The sequence below is a fragment of the Micropterus dolomieu genome, linkage group LG03 (genome assembly GCF_021292245.1).
Source record: "Micropterus dolomieu isolate WLL.071019.BEF.003 ecotype Adirondacks linkage group LG03, ASM2129224v1, whole genome shotgun sequence".
NCBI classification, from domain to species: domain Eukaryota; kingdom Metazoa; phylum Chordata; class Actinopteri; order Centrarchiformes; family Centrarchidae; genus Micropterus; species Micropterus dolomieu.
This window is the reverse complement of record NC_060152.1, coordinates 27,751,035-27,767,461: the sequence shown is the minus strand read 5'-3', so window position 1 is coordinate 27,767,461 and position 16,427 is coordinate 27,751,035. Positions and strand designations below refer to the sequence as shown.

Here is a 16,427-nt window from a genome sequence, read left to right as displayed (position 1 = left end):
ATAAACCTTTACTTTCACAATGTCTTTCAGATCAATTAACAATGATTAATTATATAAAATGATTAATGAATCTTCCTTCTCTTTTGATGCAATTTGTTACTTCAGCAGAGTATTGTGTGAGGGTTAGACGTTCCAAACACTGCAAGAACAACTGATAAAATGACAAACAAGAAGATTAGTTATCTACAATGTTTTTCGTTGTTAGGTCTTGCTGCACATTTCCCTCAAACTATTTTTTAAGCTTTTCTTAGCTTTTTTAAAAATGTTTGTTACCCCCTTGTCTTTATGTCTCTTAATTTTTACATCTTTCAGTTTTTCAATTTAATGTTTAGCATGTTTGGGGGTGTACATGCTCAGTTACAGGACAATATCACTACATTTGCAACCCACCACAGTGAAGGAATTACACTTGAAAAGCCTGCAAGTGGAGCAATGACGGAGACTTTGAAAGATAAGGTTGCCAGGAGCTTTGTTTTAATGTTTTATTGGCACAGAGTACCAATTTTCAACATACCTCTATCCTCAAATGCGCATGAAAGCTAAAATTACACCAGTTAAAGGCTTATAAACCTTCGTATCGCAGAAGCTTGACGGTGAAAGCACTGCTCCTGAAAGCCATTCCTGTTTCCCTGGACAAGCGTCTGTGATGGAGTAACACTCAGCTATACTTACCTGGGATAAAGATGACAGTAATTATCAGGTTTTCCATCATCATATCTGTGCTAGCTGAATCCCTACCAGACCATACACACCTGCCGCAGCACAGGTCAGTACAGGACTCCTGCAGTGCAACAATTCCTGAACTCAAATGACCGATGCTTCCATACCCTTAACCAGTGTGGAAATAGATGACCACTGGATGGTTCTTGGTACTGACAGAAATTCCACAACTCAACATTGTACAAGATTATAAATTTTGGGAGTATGATTATAAGTGAATCAAAAATGTGGATAACCCAAAGAAATGCGAGACAAGTTTATTCACTTTCTTGCCAAGAGTTAAATGAGAATAACGATAAGTATGGAGCTGGACCTAGGAGATGATTATTTTAGCTAAGCTTAAAATTTTACACATTTCTGGTTGTGTAAGTAACAGACCAGATACAATCTTTTATTTAGAAAGCTTTATAGACAGCTAGCATCTGTTCCATTAATGTTTGCTTCTGTAACTCACTGTAATCTCTCATTTAGCTTTCAACTGTCTTTCTGAATAAATGATGCGTGTTCCTAATCTAATCTAATCTAACCTAAACACCTCCTGGCTCCAGTTCGATACTTAGACGTGAGAGTGGTTTCCATCTTCTCATCTAACTCAAATAAGCATATTTCCCACAATGTCAAATGATTCCTTTAATGTCTGTTAATTGGCAGTTTTTCTTAAATCCCATAAATTACACATTTTCAACACTGTCATTGTAAGGATGATGAAAATTTCATCGCCAAGCAACCAGTGTGTCATTTATATACCTCCATTTTTTTAAGCATTTATAGCTATTTACAGATGATCCACTCTTAACAGTTTCTCCTTAGTGCTGCAAGTGGTTTCCTTTGCTTCAGAACAAGCTTTCTCCCCTGTGCTTCATGAGGTCATTGTATCTGAGTTACAGTCTCGCTCTGGGTCATGGGCCGGTCCTATTCACGCTGAGGCCTTCATGTGACTGTTGCTGTTGTTCAGGGATCCAGCCGTGCTGGTCCTCAACTGCTCAAATGTTGACAACTCCAGACAGAAATCTGGGAAACTAAACATGGGGAGTGGGAGGAAGAGAAAACGATTACAGAGGGCTCTACATGGAGAGAAAAAAGAGAGAGCAGTAAGAATGAGAGCCAGCGTCTAAATCTTGTCCGGTGGTGGTTGCCATGCCAAGAGCTAAACAAGCGTTTTATCAGTTTCTGGGGTACAGATTTATTATTGTTGTGAGTTTCGGCCTCAGAAAATGAATGCATGACCCAGTCTCTGAAGAGCGTTATAGTGTTTGGAGCATCTGCTGGCTAACAGGACTATTGATTCAAGTAGACTGAATAAAAGCTATGACTGAAAATGAGTTCAATGTAAACACTGATGTTAACAGCATCTGTGTGTACTTCCAAAGCTTGAGAACTTTTAAAGACCAAGTATGTGTTTAGCTAAGCTGAACAAAAAAATTACGACAAAAGACAATATTTGGCCTTTTGAGGTACTGGACTGTTATTTTTCCTTGGAAAATACTTTTTTACTTAATATTTTCTTGCAGCAAGTCTTAAGTTCACCGACTCACCTTATATGTATTTTGAAATGGTGCTGCTGGACACCAGTCTTTCTGGGCTAACCACTATGGAGTGAGAACGGGCGTCGACTGACTGCCTCCTAGTGCAGTGATAATACCTGCAATAACCACAGAGACATAAAACTGACAGAGGAAGGGCGCTACACTGTATTCAACTCTCCTGACACGTGTAACCGCGCATACAGTTCTCACCTCTTTTATGATGTGGTGCTATAATTGTAGACAATTAACCCACCACAGAGCCTTTGTCTAAGGCTTCCTGGCTGCGGACGATCCTCAGCTGAAACAATAAAGGGATCAATGCCTCGCTTTTCTTCTCCTCTTCATGCCAATATTTGTACTGACCTGTTTTACTTTACCCTTTGCTCCATCCTCCTCCCTCTGCTGTATGACTCCTTCGCGTGCAGGTTTTCCAGACGTGAGGAATCTAATTCTGCTTCTTATTAGGCATGACCGCAACGACCCTTCGCTGTGAATGAGCCAGCATGTCCCTTCCCACAACAGGAAACACCATCACCTACAATTAGCCAACCAATACAGAATCTCTGGCTCTGAGTCCGATCACAAACGTTCAGCCTCACAGATCAAACTCTGTTAAACATGGCAGTGGCTTCGCGGATGGGCCCATGGAGACGTAACAAAAAACACAAGGATTGCCTAATGTTATGGAGAGTCTAGGTTTATAAGTTTATAACAATATGTACCCCATTGGCAAGACGGATCTGACGGCGAGACCTGGTCAACGGGAAACTTCCAAACCAAGGAACATTTTTGCTCACAATCAGCCAGTCAAGACAGCTTCTTGGTTCCCTGTCAGGTACTTTCAGTCTGTAAGATTGTGTAATGCGAAATCCTGGCTCCAAAAACAGAAGCTTTGAAATAGAACTGAAAATATCAGAGTACTGTAGGGAGTTGAGGTTTCATGGGAAAGCCAACCACTTCTGTGTCTTAAATGTGAGACAAATTTCTGACATCATGAAAGCATTCAGAATTCAATTCTCGTCATCCATCTTTGTTTCCTCACCGTCTCCGTGATTACTTTTTGCAATGTACTTTTTTGTTGTATCCACTTTTCTCAACTTGCATCATCCACTCAGTCAGTGATATTTCCCAGAATATTTTAAACTGCCCCTAGAGAAGTGGTACTATGTAATCTATGAGCACTTGCTGTTAGGCTGAGTTTATTGTGCTGTTGAGGATACTTTCCATAGCAAAACTATGTTCTGTCCTATTCATGCCGGTTGTCAACCACACAGCATGACTCTGCAGTTCCACTCAGCTTGTCTGAGCTTTTTAGCATCTTTCAGCTAATTGTTTTGGTTTCAAGGCCAACAACATTACTGTTTTGGTTCAGTCTCTCATCAAGCCCAATTCCAGCAGCAGGCAGCTGTTTCTTGACTATACTTAACTATACGTTACCTGGCACTCTGAAAAAATTCGCAACAAGCTTTTGAACATAGTGTAGTAGTTAGAGGAGACCAAAATACAGCTAAAAAGAGAGTAAATATTACTTGGACTTAATTCGTCAGGTGGCCAGAAAAGTGCATCCAAATTAATCCTAATGTTGCTGGATGGTCATGGATATATTAAGGAGAAGTGGATAACTTGTTCAAAGATGGAACCCTATTCATTCCTTTCAAAATTGCTGAGTAGTCACGTGGGACGCCAACAAGGTGGTCGCATAGTTGGTGATCTCCCATAAACCCACCAGGTTACCTGAAATTCCACAGTTAAATGTGGGCAGTCGCGGTAGGAGTCCTGCTAAAGTGAATGTCTTACAGTTTTAGAGTGTTGTGATCTTCTTCTTCTACTTCTACTGGCGTAGCTAACAAGCTAGCAAACACTGCGGGGGCTAGCAAAGGAGAGAATAACGAAGGAAGTGTATTGTCGGAAATGCAACAGTCTTTGGAGAAAGCCATGGAGGAGATGGGAAGAGTGGGACAGCTCTTGACAGCCATGAAAGCGGATGTATCTGAAGTTAAGGAGGCCAATGTTGGGTTAATAACTGATGTGGATAATGTCTTGCTCTCAGATAGAGGTCAAAAAACAGATAAAACAGCGATGAAGTGTGAAGAACTACATCAGGCTGCTGAAGACGCTACCAACAGAGACAGACACGAAAACCTGCAAGTTATTGGTCTCAAAGAAAGGATGGAAAATGGTAAATTATCAGACTGTGTGAAAACCATAATCTCCAATGCTCTGGACGTTGAATTGGATGGGTCACAGTTGCAACGTGTGCACCAAGCACAATACCTGAAGAAGGCCGCCCGCCAGAGACCGATTAATATTCGCTTCCTGGAACTAGAGAGAGTGTTGGCGGCCGTAAAGGAGAAATATAAAAACAAAGAAGTTGTAAAAAAAAAAAAAAATGTCGTGTGTGGGAAACGAATGAAGTTTACAGATGACAGAGAGGTGATGGACAGAACCTTTCTTTATTCGTTATTTTTTTATGTTTGATTTTCTTACCTCTTACTGTCCCCATGTATGGGTGTGAAATATCATCTCAGTGTGAGGAATACTACCTCCTTTTCTCCTTTTTTTGAGCCATGACTAATTGTGTGAGAAAAGCATTACAATCTGGAATCTAAATGGGGTGTTGTACCCCCATAAAGAGAAAGAAATGTTTATCCATCCATCCATACATCGTCAACCACTTATCCTGAGTACAGGGTCGCGGGGGGCTGGAGTCAATCCCAACTTACATCGGCCAAAAGGCGGGGGACACCCTGGACAGGTTGCCAGTCCATCGCAGAGAAATGTTTATCATACCTCAAATCTCAACTAGTTCAAATAGCATTTATACAAGAAAACCATATGACTGAATTGGAAGAGGGATTGGGTTGGTCATGTACATCACAGCTCATATTCTAGCAAGAAACACGGAGTAGCCATTTTGGTACACACGAATCAGAATTTCCTCTTTTTAAAAGAGCAAAGGGAAGAATACAGAAGAGTGATATTCTTGGAAGCTAAAATTAATGTTGTAAAAGTTAATTTGTGTAATATTAATAATAATACAACCCTGTTTTTTTAACAAAGTGAACAAACTAGTGGGGAATATACTGTAGTCGATGGGCAATCAACCATAGGCGGGGATTTTAATCAAGTTTTAGATGGGGTATTAGATAAGACCACTTTTTCTAATAGGATACCAAAAGACGGAGAGGCCACTGAGATGTTGTTGAAGGATATAGGTCTGACTGATATATGGAGGCTTGTCAACCTGAAGGAGAGAGAATATACATTTTATTCTCATAAACATAAATCTGTTAATCGGAAGGTCGGCGGTTCGATCCCTGGCTCCCCCTGGTTGCGTGTCGAAGTGTCCTTGGGCAAGATACTGAACCCCGATTTGCCCCTGGCGGCTATTCCGCCAGTGTATGAATGAGTGTGAATGTTAGTTTCCGTTTGAGCACTTAGGCTCAGTGTATGAATGTGTGTGACTGGTGAATGCAGATGTAGTGTAAAAGCGCTTTGAGTGGTCGAAAAGACTAGAAAGGCGCTATACAAGTACGGAGCATTTACATATAGATTGGAAGTTAACCCAGGGAGGAGTGATTTTGGTACATTTTTCTCAAAGATCACACTGCCTGAAATGTTAGTAGATCAGAAGGAGCATTTGGATCGTCCCATAGGAGAAGAGGAGGTCAAGAATGTGATTTCATCAATGAGGGCTGGGAGATCACCTGGGTTAGATGGTTTTCCGTCAGAGTATTACAAGCAGTATATTGATAAGCTGGCTCCCATTTTATCAGAGGTGCATGGAGAATCATTTCTACTGGGGAAACTGCCGGATACATTTAATGAAGCTCTGATCTCTTTAATTGTTAAAAAAGGGTAAAGACCCGACTGATCCAGGAAGTTTTAGACCAGTCAGTCTGATCAATGTGGACTGCAAAATACTGACAAAAGTTCTGGCCACTAGACTAGAAAATATTCTGCCATATTTAGTATATCCTGATCAAGTAGGCTTCATATAAGGGAGGTCATCTACGGACAATGTTAGACGTTTGCTACATTTAATGCAACTCAATCACAACAAGAGCACCCCGATATCTGCCATTTCTTTGGATGCCCAAAAAGCATTCGATAGGGTGGAAAGGGGATTCTTGTGATATAATCCACGAATATTTGGATGTGTGGACAGTTTTATCAAATGGGTGAATGTCATTTACTCAGACCCAAAGGTGGCAGTAACAACAAATGGAATGACAAAACCCTTCTTTAATTTAACATGTGGGGCCAAACAAGGAGATCCTCTCAGCCCTGTGCTTTTTACATTATTTTTGAACCTCTTGCTGTTGCAATAAGGACGGAGAACAGTATTAAAGGTGTTTTACGTGGGGAAGAGGAACACAAAATGTTTCTCTATGCAGATGATATATTATTGATTATTGAGAACCCTCTGCAGTCAATTGCTAATATTCTATCTGCAATAGAGTCCTTTTCAAAACTATTGGACTACAAAACAAATTAGCAGAAATCTGAAGGCATGCCAATATCGAAAGGATGCAATCAATCAACAATCACCTTGTTTCACTTTAGGTGGATCGAGACCGGAATGAAATATTTAGGTATTAGGTTGTGTCCAGATCTGGAAAATATAATTGCCATTAATATGTCCCCTAGAAGCTGATAAATCTTATCTCATTATGAGGGAAAATTAATATTATTAAGATGGTTGTCGCCCCACAATTTAATTACATCTCTATGATGATACCAGTAATCATTTCAGAAGGAATCTTCAAACAATATAAGAATTTAATTAAAGACTTTTAATGGAAAGGAAAAAAGGTTGTGCTCTGTAAGTTAAAAACAGGTTACAGCTTTATTGTTGACCATGTAACTTTACAGTTTTATTTAGTTATAACTTACACTGGGTTTGAGAGTCAACAGGGTTTGTTGACTTACAGTAGTATATAAGCTGTCATTAATTGTAGACGCATTGTACATTAGGCTGCATGCTTGTGCTCTGTAAGTTAAAAACAGGTTACAGGTTTATTGCTGACTATGCAACGTTTTTTTTAGTTAAAGTTACACTGGGTTTTAGAGTCTGGGGATTGTGTTGACTTACAGTATTTAATAAGCTGTCAATAATTGCATTGCACATTACATGGTTGTGCTGAAATGAAAAACAGGTTACAGTTACAGTATTCCTTATGGCCATGCAGTTTTATTAGCAACCTGGATTGAACGCAGCAGGTGATACAGCATTCGTAATAACCACGAGAGACTTGAGACTTGACTTGGACTCTGGCTCAAAGACTTGTGAGCATCTCTGGTATCGAGAACATTTATTTAGGTCATTAAGGACCTTAAAGTACAATTTAGTTTAACTGACAGAGGGGACTTTCGGAGGTATTTGCAATTTAGAAGTAGTATGGGATCTGTTTTCGGACTGAGAAGGGAAGAGGAGAAGACAAATAGGGTTCAGGAGTTCCTAGATTCTCCACATGTTCCACATTCTGCCTCAGTATTTTATAGGAATAAGTCAAGCATGCTACCAGAACTGTGTGGAAGCTTGAGACTAATATGGCAAAAAGATATTGGTAAGGATATTGATGAAGACTCATGTGAGGATATTATCTCAGATGTGGGAAAGGCTACAGGGGATGCTAGAAACAAACTCATCCATTATAAAATAATACATAGGTATTACTTCACACCTAATGGTTTTTTTGGAATGCGCTTAACACAGGACAATAAATGCTGGAAGTGTGATAAAGAAATGTGTACATTTCGTCACGTTCTATGGGACTGTCCTATGGTAGTGCCTCTTTGGAAGGCAGTACTGAAAAAGTTTGAAGGGTGGCTCATACAACCCCTGCCAGAATCTCCACAACTGTGTCTGTTAGGAGACAAATCTCTCACGCCACCAGGTAGTACTAAAGCCGAGGCCACGCTGATGACAGGTTTCATAGCTGCTGCCAGACTTATTTTGCGTAACTGGAAGAGCCCACATAGACCAGACAGCCAAACAGCCAAGCGTGGGGAACTAGTGGATAGAAGAAATGTGTGTATGTGTGTGTGTATATATATATATATATATATATATAGTGTATATGTATGTATGTGTGTGTGTGTGTATGTATGTGTACATGCATGTGTATATACATAGGTATGTTTGTGTGTCTGTATGTAATCATGTGTATGTATTGGGTATAGGGGTGCTGTGCTGGTTCCTTTACTGCTGCCTTTAAAGTTGTTTTTCTGTATGTTTTGTTTTTGTTTTGTTTTCAAATGTGAGATCTTGTATATCAAATCTACATCATTTATACCTGTATGCAGAGTTATTTTATTAAAATGAATAAAAAACTCTTAATGACAAAAAAAAAAGTTGCTCAATGGCCGCTTACGCCAAAAAAGCCTCAGGAAGTTCTCTCATGCATCTGCATTTCTGGATAGAGAATGTGCACTACAGTGCTTCTCCAGCCAATCCATTTAAGAGAGTGCGACACTTCCGTTGGCTGAACCAGACCTCCTGCTTACTCCCACACACATAAATGGGATAAAATAATTAAATCATATAGCTCTTCTAGACTTTCAAGATGTTATTTGACCAAATTGTGAATGGCATGTAAAGAACTTAACAAGTTTTACAGTTTACTGTTTAGAAAAAATGCTTTGGGGCCAGTGTGCTTCACATGATGATCCTGCATGTCACAATACCCTGTGGCCACTACCTCAAGATAGCTTCACAGCCCAGTGCATTTCTTGGGGGCTTGGGTGACTGTTTTAATAAAAACAATAAAGTAATAACATGGCCATGTGTTTCTATTTGATAATAATGTTGTTATAAATATTGGTTGACCATTAATATAATAAATGGCCATGTTTTTTTGAGCCATTATGCCTGCAGTCATAAATCTTATTGAACCATTAATAAATAATCAGGTTAAAGACTTAATAAGTGATTGAACAGTCCACTGGAGGGGTTTTCCTGCAAAAGCAGTGTCATACTGAAAAAGAGTAAATACTGGCAATGGGAACTGTTCCCAGCCTAGCAACCCAAAACATGGACTTACTAATGGATTAAAACTTTCAGTAAATTATTAGTTAAATATTAATAAAGGGTAAAGTAGGGGTCATCAGGTTAAGAGGGTTGGTTATGTTCAGTTTAGGGAATCACTATGATTGCATGCATCCACACTCACACTTATTACATGCTTGTCCATATACACATGAATGGACCTAGACACACATATTAACCCACACAGACTCATTTACAGTTCATATATCATACACTCTTGTTCAAGCGGATACCTTCCCGTCTTTGCTGTGGTACAAATATTTGACATTAAGATAGGTCAGCTAAATCAAACATATCATCTTTTCTCCACTGTATCTGTTTTCAAAAAGCTTGCATACTGCATGGAGATGTCCTTGATGTGTGCAGATAGTTTCTAGAAATGGAGTAACTAGAGAAATATGGGAAGGTGACACAAGAGATGGCGAGTAAAAGCATAAATGTACACAATTGCATCATGGAAGTGTTTGGATTCTGTAAACATTACAACTTAGGGAAAAGCTCTTGCACAGATTTTGATGTTGGAGCTGCATTCTTAGTTTTTTATGTCTTCTTCCTCAGATCACATGACTTCCTGCACACAGTATAACAGTTATTTGGATGGGGACCATGCAAAACATAGGGTGCATGTGGTGGCTACACAAGCTGAAAGCTTGTGTGAATTTTAATTATTTTCGTGATAACATGATATCTCCAAGTAGCACTGGTAAAACTAAACACATGCTACAAGATGAATAATCTCACTTCTTCCATGGTGTAATCACACTTAACCTTTGCTTCCAGACAAGATAGAATGGGTGAGGAAAGAAGAACATTCACACACAAACCCAGCGGCCTGTGGACACCAGGAAAACACAGTAACACGAATGCTAACTTACTCAAGTCCCTCCCTAAGATTAGGGAGAACAATTGGGACAGACACAAATGCAAGTCCAAGTGACTGCTGCCAGACAGCAAGATGGAGGAGGAAGGTTATTCTGGCCAAAGGTGTTTAACTAGTGGAGCTCGATTGGGACACTAAAGGAAAAGCTTTAATACACTTTGGATACATCATGAAACATAACGTTTTCCAAGACATAACTTCAGACACAAAGCTTGCTTATTTCCAGCAAGTAACATATAAATCTTTGTGAAAGCAGCACCTGATTTTATATTAGTTAGAATGAGTCAGTAGCAGCTTGCATGGACCTGCTTTAGATACTGTGCCTCAAATGTGTTTTCAAGGTCAGGGAATAGGCTTCTCCATGGGCTGTAGCTGCCCTGAAGGAGAGATAAGGATAGTGTTGTCAATTGTTAAAAGAAAGGAGCACTCGGTGTTAAAGAGGGCATACTTACACTTGAGCTTAAACCCTGAGGTGCTGAAGTGTAGCTGTCAGTCTGTATTATAAAAACAGGAGAGCAGGAAGAAAAATGGGGGAATGAGATTCTTTTACATCACACTGTAAATACATAGGGTTAGCTATGTGACATGTAGAGACAAGGCAGAGTCAAACTGAGTGAAAAAAAGAACTAGTTCATGAACAGAACAGCCAGATTGATTTTTCAGAGGTCACTCTGCACAAAAAGTCTCATTTTCATTCCCCCGTTGGCCTGGTTGATCTCTTTGTACTGTCCCCTGTGAGCCATTTGCATTGTTGTCATGAAAGGTCACTACTCTACTGTCACATGGTGTTGCATAAAAGTTCCCTCTGTTAATTTGCCCAGCACACAATAACAAATTCAAACCAGATTGAAATTGGTTACGTTTTCCTCTTTTTACTGAGGGATACCAGTCTTCCACTGTTTCATTTCTCACATAATAAAACAAGACACAGCGCCATGTTTGCCAAAAATGAAGACTGTGGTAGATTATAACATTTTTTTTTTTTTTTTATATAAAGATACTTGCTTTTGTGTTTGAATACTATATATTCTGCCCCCTTAAAGGGAGAGTAAGTAATTCTGCAGAAGGAGTGTTGATATTGATATATAACAAGCAGGAGACTCTAGGTCTGAAAATTTAAGCCATGCTGAAGTAACTTAAACCTGCATTCTTTCTAACGGCCAGCAGGAGGCGACCTCTCTGGTAGAAAAATAATAGTAAAATGACCCTACTTCTCAGCTGGTTTATTACCTCAGTAAACACTTTCCTAATGAGTTTATGATCTCAATCGTTAGTTTCAAGTCTTCTTCAATACAACATGAAATTCATTTAGTAAATTATTGTCCCATTTAGGGGAAAATAGACCATAAAGCAGGGGTTGCTTTAGGGTGGGACTAACTTGTGATTGACAAGTTGCTACAATGGCAACCTATCAATCAGGATATGCGACTTCCACTGCACTGTGTAAATTTAACCAGCGCTTTTGAAAAAGCTTATTAAGAGTCGGCTGTTTATTTTTTACAATAAAAGCCTGTTTTTAGCTAGGAAAAACTGTTATACCGGTTTAAAAAAAACAGTTAACGTGAATTACAGACGCACCTAGCTAACCAAGCTAGCTAGCTCCACCGTCTCATCCAAATATCATGACATCCAGTGCCTGGTTGCAAAAAATGTTTGTGCCGGTGATTGGCTGAAACAATGTTGTGGGTAGGGTCCACACCCTTTTCTTTGTTTTGCATTTACAGAGCAAAAAGTGTAGTGGTTTATCACTTACTATCCATTTAAAGTCAAAGCGTGAGAAAAGAAACAAAACTACTAGGTTTAGGTAAAGGTCATGGCTTGGGTTTAAATAAGTATGTTAGTAAAATGAACACTGGTGTCCTGGGTGAAAGTCCCGCGTCTGACCCATCCAATGAGTCTATTCGAGTGAAGTGTTTCATTAAAAAATAATTTAAAATGTGTGAGAAGACCTGAAGACATCTGGTCCAGCTGCGGGTTCTTCTCCCACACTAGGTTTATGAAAATATCATGATTTGGGTTAAAATAAGTATGTTTTTTACACACATAAGTTAAAATAAGTCAACATTGGCTTTTGGTTTCATATAGAACATGAACAGCAGTCTCCTGGGTAAAAGTCCTGTGTTTGACCTCATCCATTCACCCGAGCTTACTCTTATGCAGAACTTCTCACTCACCTCACCTGACCTCTCCTTTGTAATTACAAAGACAACTAGTGGTTGGCGCCTAACAATAAACGTAAATATATATGTCATAATAAGCTGCTTGCACAGACAACCTATATGGTTATATCTGGGGGGAGGATGTTCTGGAAATCTATCTAATATCCATCTATCTAACTATTAAATGGATTACGAAGTAATTTTGTGGTTCCCTACTGACCACCTGATTTTTTCTGTCGCCACCAAGTTGAACATCTGGGTTGTGTGTGAAATATATCGACAAATATTATACATTAAACTAGATATAGACATTCACGTTCCCCAGAGAATTGGGGGAATCAGTTATAATAATTAATTGTGCATGTGAGCAGCTAGAATCGTGGTCGACTGTTTTGTACTGTTTGTTCCATATTTATATTATATAATATAAAACAAAAATGCATCTGACTACATCTCTCAAATGAATGCAGTAGTCAACAGCAGCATAATGTACATGACAGTGTGCATTATTGTTGTAGAATAAAATCTTAGCAGGGATTTATCATGTTTATTTCTAACCATGCTTTCCCAGAAGCTGAGTGATGAGGTGATGGCAAGAGTGTGGACCCATTAGCGGCTCTGCAGATTGGCTCTCTGGGCTCTGAGGACCCGGCATTAACAGTCCAGCTGAGGACTGCTGACTGCTGCACTGACGGACAGTGCTGTAGCCAGTCCAGAGTTTAGACCAAATAGCCAAACCCTTAGCAACAAATCTGGGAGTCAGTCCTTGCTATATAAATCTTGGTAATTTAAGACCAATTGCACAATAGTTGTGTATAATTTATTCCAGTTGTTCCACTGTCTGCTTTTTTACAAGCATGAATGCTGAAATCCTTGGTTAAATGATGCACTAAATTTGATTTAGTATTTGATTTGGTTTGAATCAATTCTTAGGAGGTCTAGTTAGGATCAAAAACTCATTTGTATATTGCATAGTAAGTAAGCAAATTCATCATAAAAACAGGAACCCCCCCCTTCTGCATAGAATCAGAGAAATGCATGTTATGTAGTCCTATAGATAAAAAAACTCCACCTGTGAAAGCTATATTATTCAAAAATACCATAGCTTTAAGCTCTATGTTAGCTTGCTACCTGTAAAATTTGCCTGACTAACATAATGCTTTATTCAGTATAAATTATGTTACTGTAACATATACAAAAATGTCCTGGTGTAGACCATGCTGTCCTCATAAGTGGCTACACAGAGTTGTACCTCAGCCATTACAGGAACATGGAAACCCCTCTGGGCATGTCGCCAGTCAACAGGAAGACAGAGTTTCTCAGGATTCCTCATACTCTCCAAACTCTCTGTCTGTGTGTGTTTAGTCTAGGTGATGTGTGGAGCGTGAAGTTTAGCAGTTACCGACTGTGTCTGATTCGCGACAATTTATCCACTCTGAGGGTGTGATTCATCAGCCCCTGTGGACTGAGAGACTGATTTATGGTAAACCCAAAAAGACATATCAAGAAGAGGGTGAGGTAGGTGGGTGATCTATTAATAATATGCATTGCATCTGTAAAGTGTATTACTAGAGACATTCAGTAAGTTTTTTAATATGTATTGAACATCACACATTGATCCAAGGGGTGAAGTTTTTCAAGATATTCAGTGTCAAATGCCCCACTGTTACACGGTTGCAGCTTGTAGAGTCCCAAAACTGAACAAACAACCATAAAAAGATTATAAGACAACAAAAAGCCAAGACCTAAGCCAGGCACGAATTACAGTGTTTCTCATATGACGCTTTTACCAGCTATGCATTCACTGCATGCAGGCAGAAATGTGTATAAAATTAGAAAGGCCAGAGAGTTGAGTGTCCCCAGAATTTCAGCTCTATATGAACTCAGTAAAAAACTTATATGACCACGGCTAACCACAAACGTCCATTTAAGACTCCCGAGTCTCCAGGAACTGTAAGTATGTATAGGAATGTATGGTAGTATGGGAACGTCCTCACTCTGTAGTTATATTGTGTTGTTACTTAAAGGGCACTTTCTTTATAGTGAAGAAGAGGAAACAGTGAAATTGTGTATAAGAGAGAAAGTGAAGATGTGATTTTTGAACATTAAAGGATAGATTCACAGATTTTCATGTCTGCATTAGTTATGTACCGATTTTCACACTGAAGCAGATTGCTAGCTGTAATCATTCCTCCTGTTCATCCTGTACATTAAGAAATACTTTTGTTGGGCACCCTGGTACCTCCCCTGGTAGCTCACTTGGTAGCTCACCTAGTAATGTGCATGTCATTAAGACTGAGTACTTACCACAGAGGCCCGGGTTTGATTCTAAACTAGTGTCCTTTGCTGCATGTCAACCCCTCTCTCTCCTGTTGAAATTCCTTCCTAATGTGCTTTCAGTGTAAGTGATGGGTGATAAAATGCACTGTATCACAGTTGTTGAAGTTGAACATGAGGCTTTAGCAGTCTTAGTAAGTCAAATTCCAGTAAAAATCATTTTAGGATAAAATTCTTGCTTTGTTTACCTGGACAGTCTATCCCTGCTGAGCTAAAAGAGCTATGACAAATGACGAAAGATGGACTTGTATCAAAAAGAATAATATAAAAGACTAATGTTTTCAAAATGAAACATTAAAAGGCAGCCTTCTCAACTAACTCATGAAGCTAACATTAGCTTAGTGGCTGACGTACTGCTGACGTACTGCGGTAAGCGTGTCGACTCATTTCCGTTTCCGGTGCTTGTGTGTTGGTACTGTGTTGTGCTGCTCTCGCTAAATAACAGTTACATTTGTTTGATTACAGCGGCCAACTGTTCGCTAAACACTTATTCTCACAGTAATTTTGCCTAAGCACTCACAGTTCTTTCCATCTTTTAGTGACTGCTGTTCAATCTCATAGTTGTTCTAAAGTTTTGGTAGCTGACGCTACAGTACTTTAGCTTAGCCGTTAGCCACTTTAGCTTAGCAGCTAGCGATGGCTTCTCCTTCTCCCTCTCTCTCTCCTACTTTCTCCTGCTCGGTGTGTCAGATGTTCAGTTACTCCTCTGCCTCCTTTAGCGGTAATGGTACGTGTAATAAGTGTAGTTTATTTGTAGACATGGAGGCGAGGCTCAGTGATTTAGAAGTCCGGCTCCGCACCTTGGTTGATCAGTCTTTAGCTACTGTAGTTAGCCAGTCCCCGGTAGTCAGTGCGGAACGGCCTGAGTTAGCCTGTGGTAGCCGTCCCCCGGCATCTCCTGTGTAGCCAGGAAGGAGGGGGGGCTGGGTGACTGTCCGAAGGAGGAATAGTCGAAAGTGTGGTGTATAACATATATGCATTTGACCATTACAGTTTAAAATAATACTCTAGCAGCTGGAGAGAGGCTCAGTGAACTCTTAAGGGGGAGTAATGATTGATGGGTGTGTAAAGAGTGAACCCTCCTATAGAATTTGACCTCTGACCCAGTGTTAGGAGGAGTAGAGATTAGTGTTTATGAAGGGACTGGACCCTTATATGGTATTTAGCAGATACCTAAACATGTCCTATATAAGCTGTGTTTGATGTACAGAGAGACAGAGTGGCCATCGGGCTGGGTCACTCTCCAAGCTGCTGCAGAGCTTGTAATTGATACTGAATTCCTTGATGTAATAAACTTTTATGATCAAGAACAGTGTCAAGCGGATTTCTTCTCAACACATCATCGCAGCATTATTGTTCGGACACCACATAAGCATTCAAAGTCCACGGGGCACCATCAACCTGTTCACGTTTCTAACAGATTTTCCCCACTCAGCGACACACCCGCTGAGAAACCAACTCTGATCATTGGCAGCTCCATTTTGAGAAACGTGAAGTTAGCGAAGCCAGCGGCCATAGTTAAGTGCATCCCTGGGGCCAGAGCGGGCGACATTGAGTCTTATTTGAAACTGCTGGCTAAGGATAAACATAAATACAGTAAGATTGTTATTCACATCAGCGGTAATGACTCCCGGTTACGCCAATCGGAGGTCACTAAGATTAATGTTGAGTCGGTGTGTACATATGCAAAAACAATGTCGGACACCGTAGTTTTCTCTGGACCCCTGCCAAATCTGACCAGTGATGACATGTAT

The 16,427-nt window shown here is 39.8% G+C and overlaps 1 long non-coding RNA gene across 2 annotated transcripts in view; it reads right to left on the bottom strand.

Moving 5' to 3' along the window:
• Positions 1-457: 457 nt before the first annotated feature.
• Positions 458-16,427, bottom strand: part of LOC123968396 — a 21,122-nt gene continuing 5,152 nt past the window's right edge. For both annotated transcript variants that reach the window (XR_006824452.1, XR_006824451.1), the window contains exon 3: positions 458-1,739. This is a non-coding gene — a long non-coding RNA (uncharacterized LOC123968396). The remainder of the gene's footprint in view (positions 1,740-16,427) is intronic.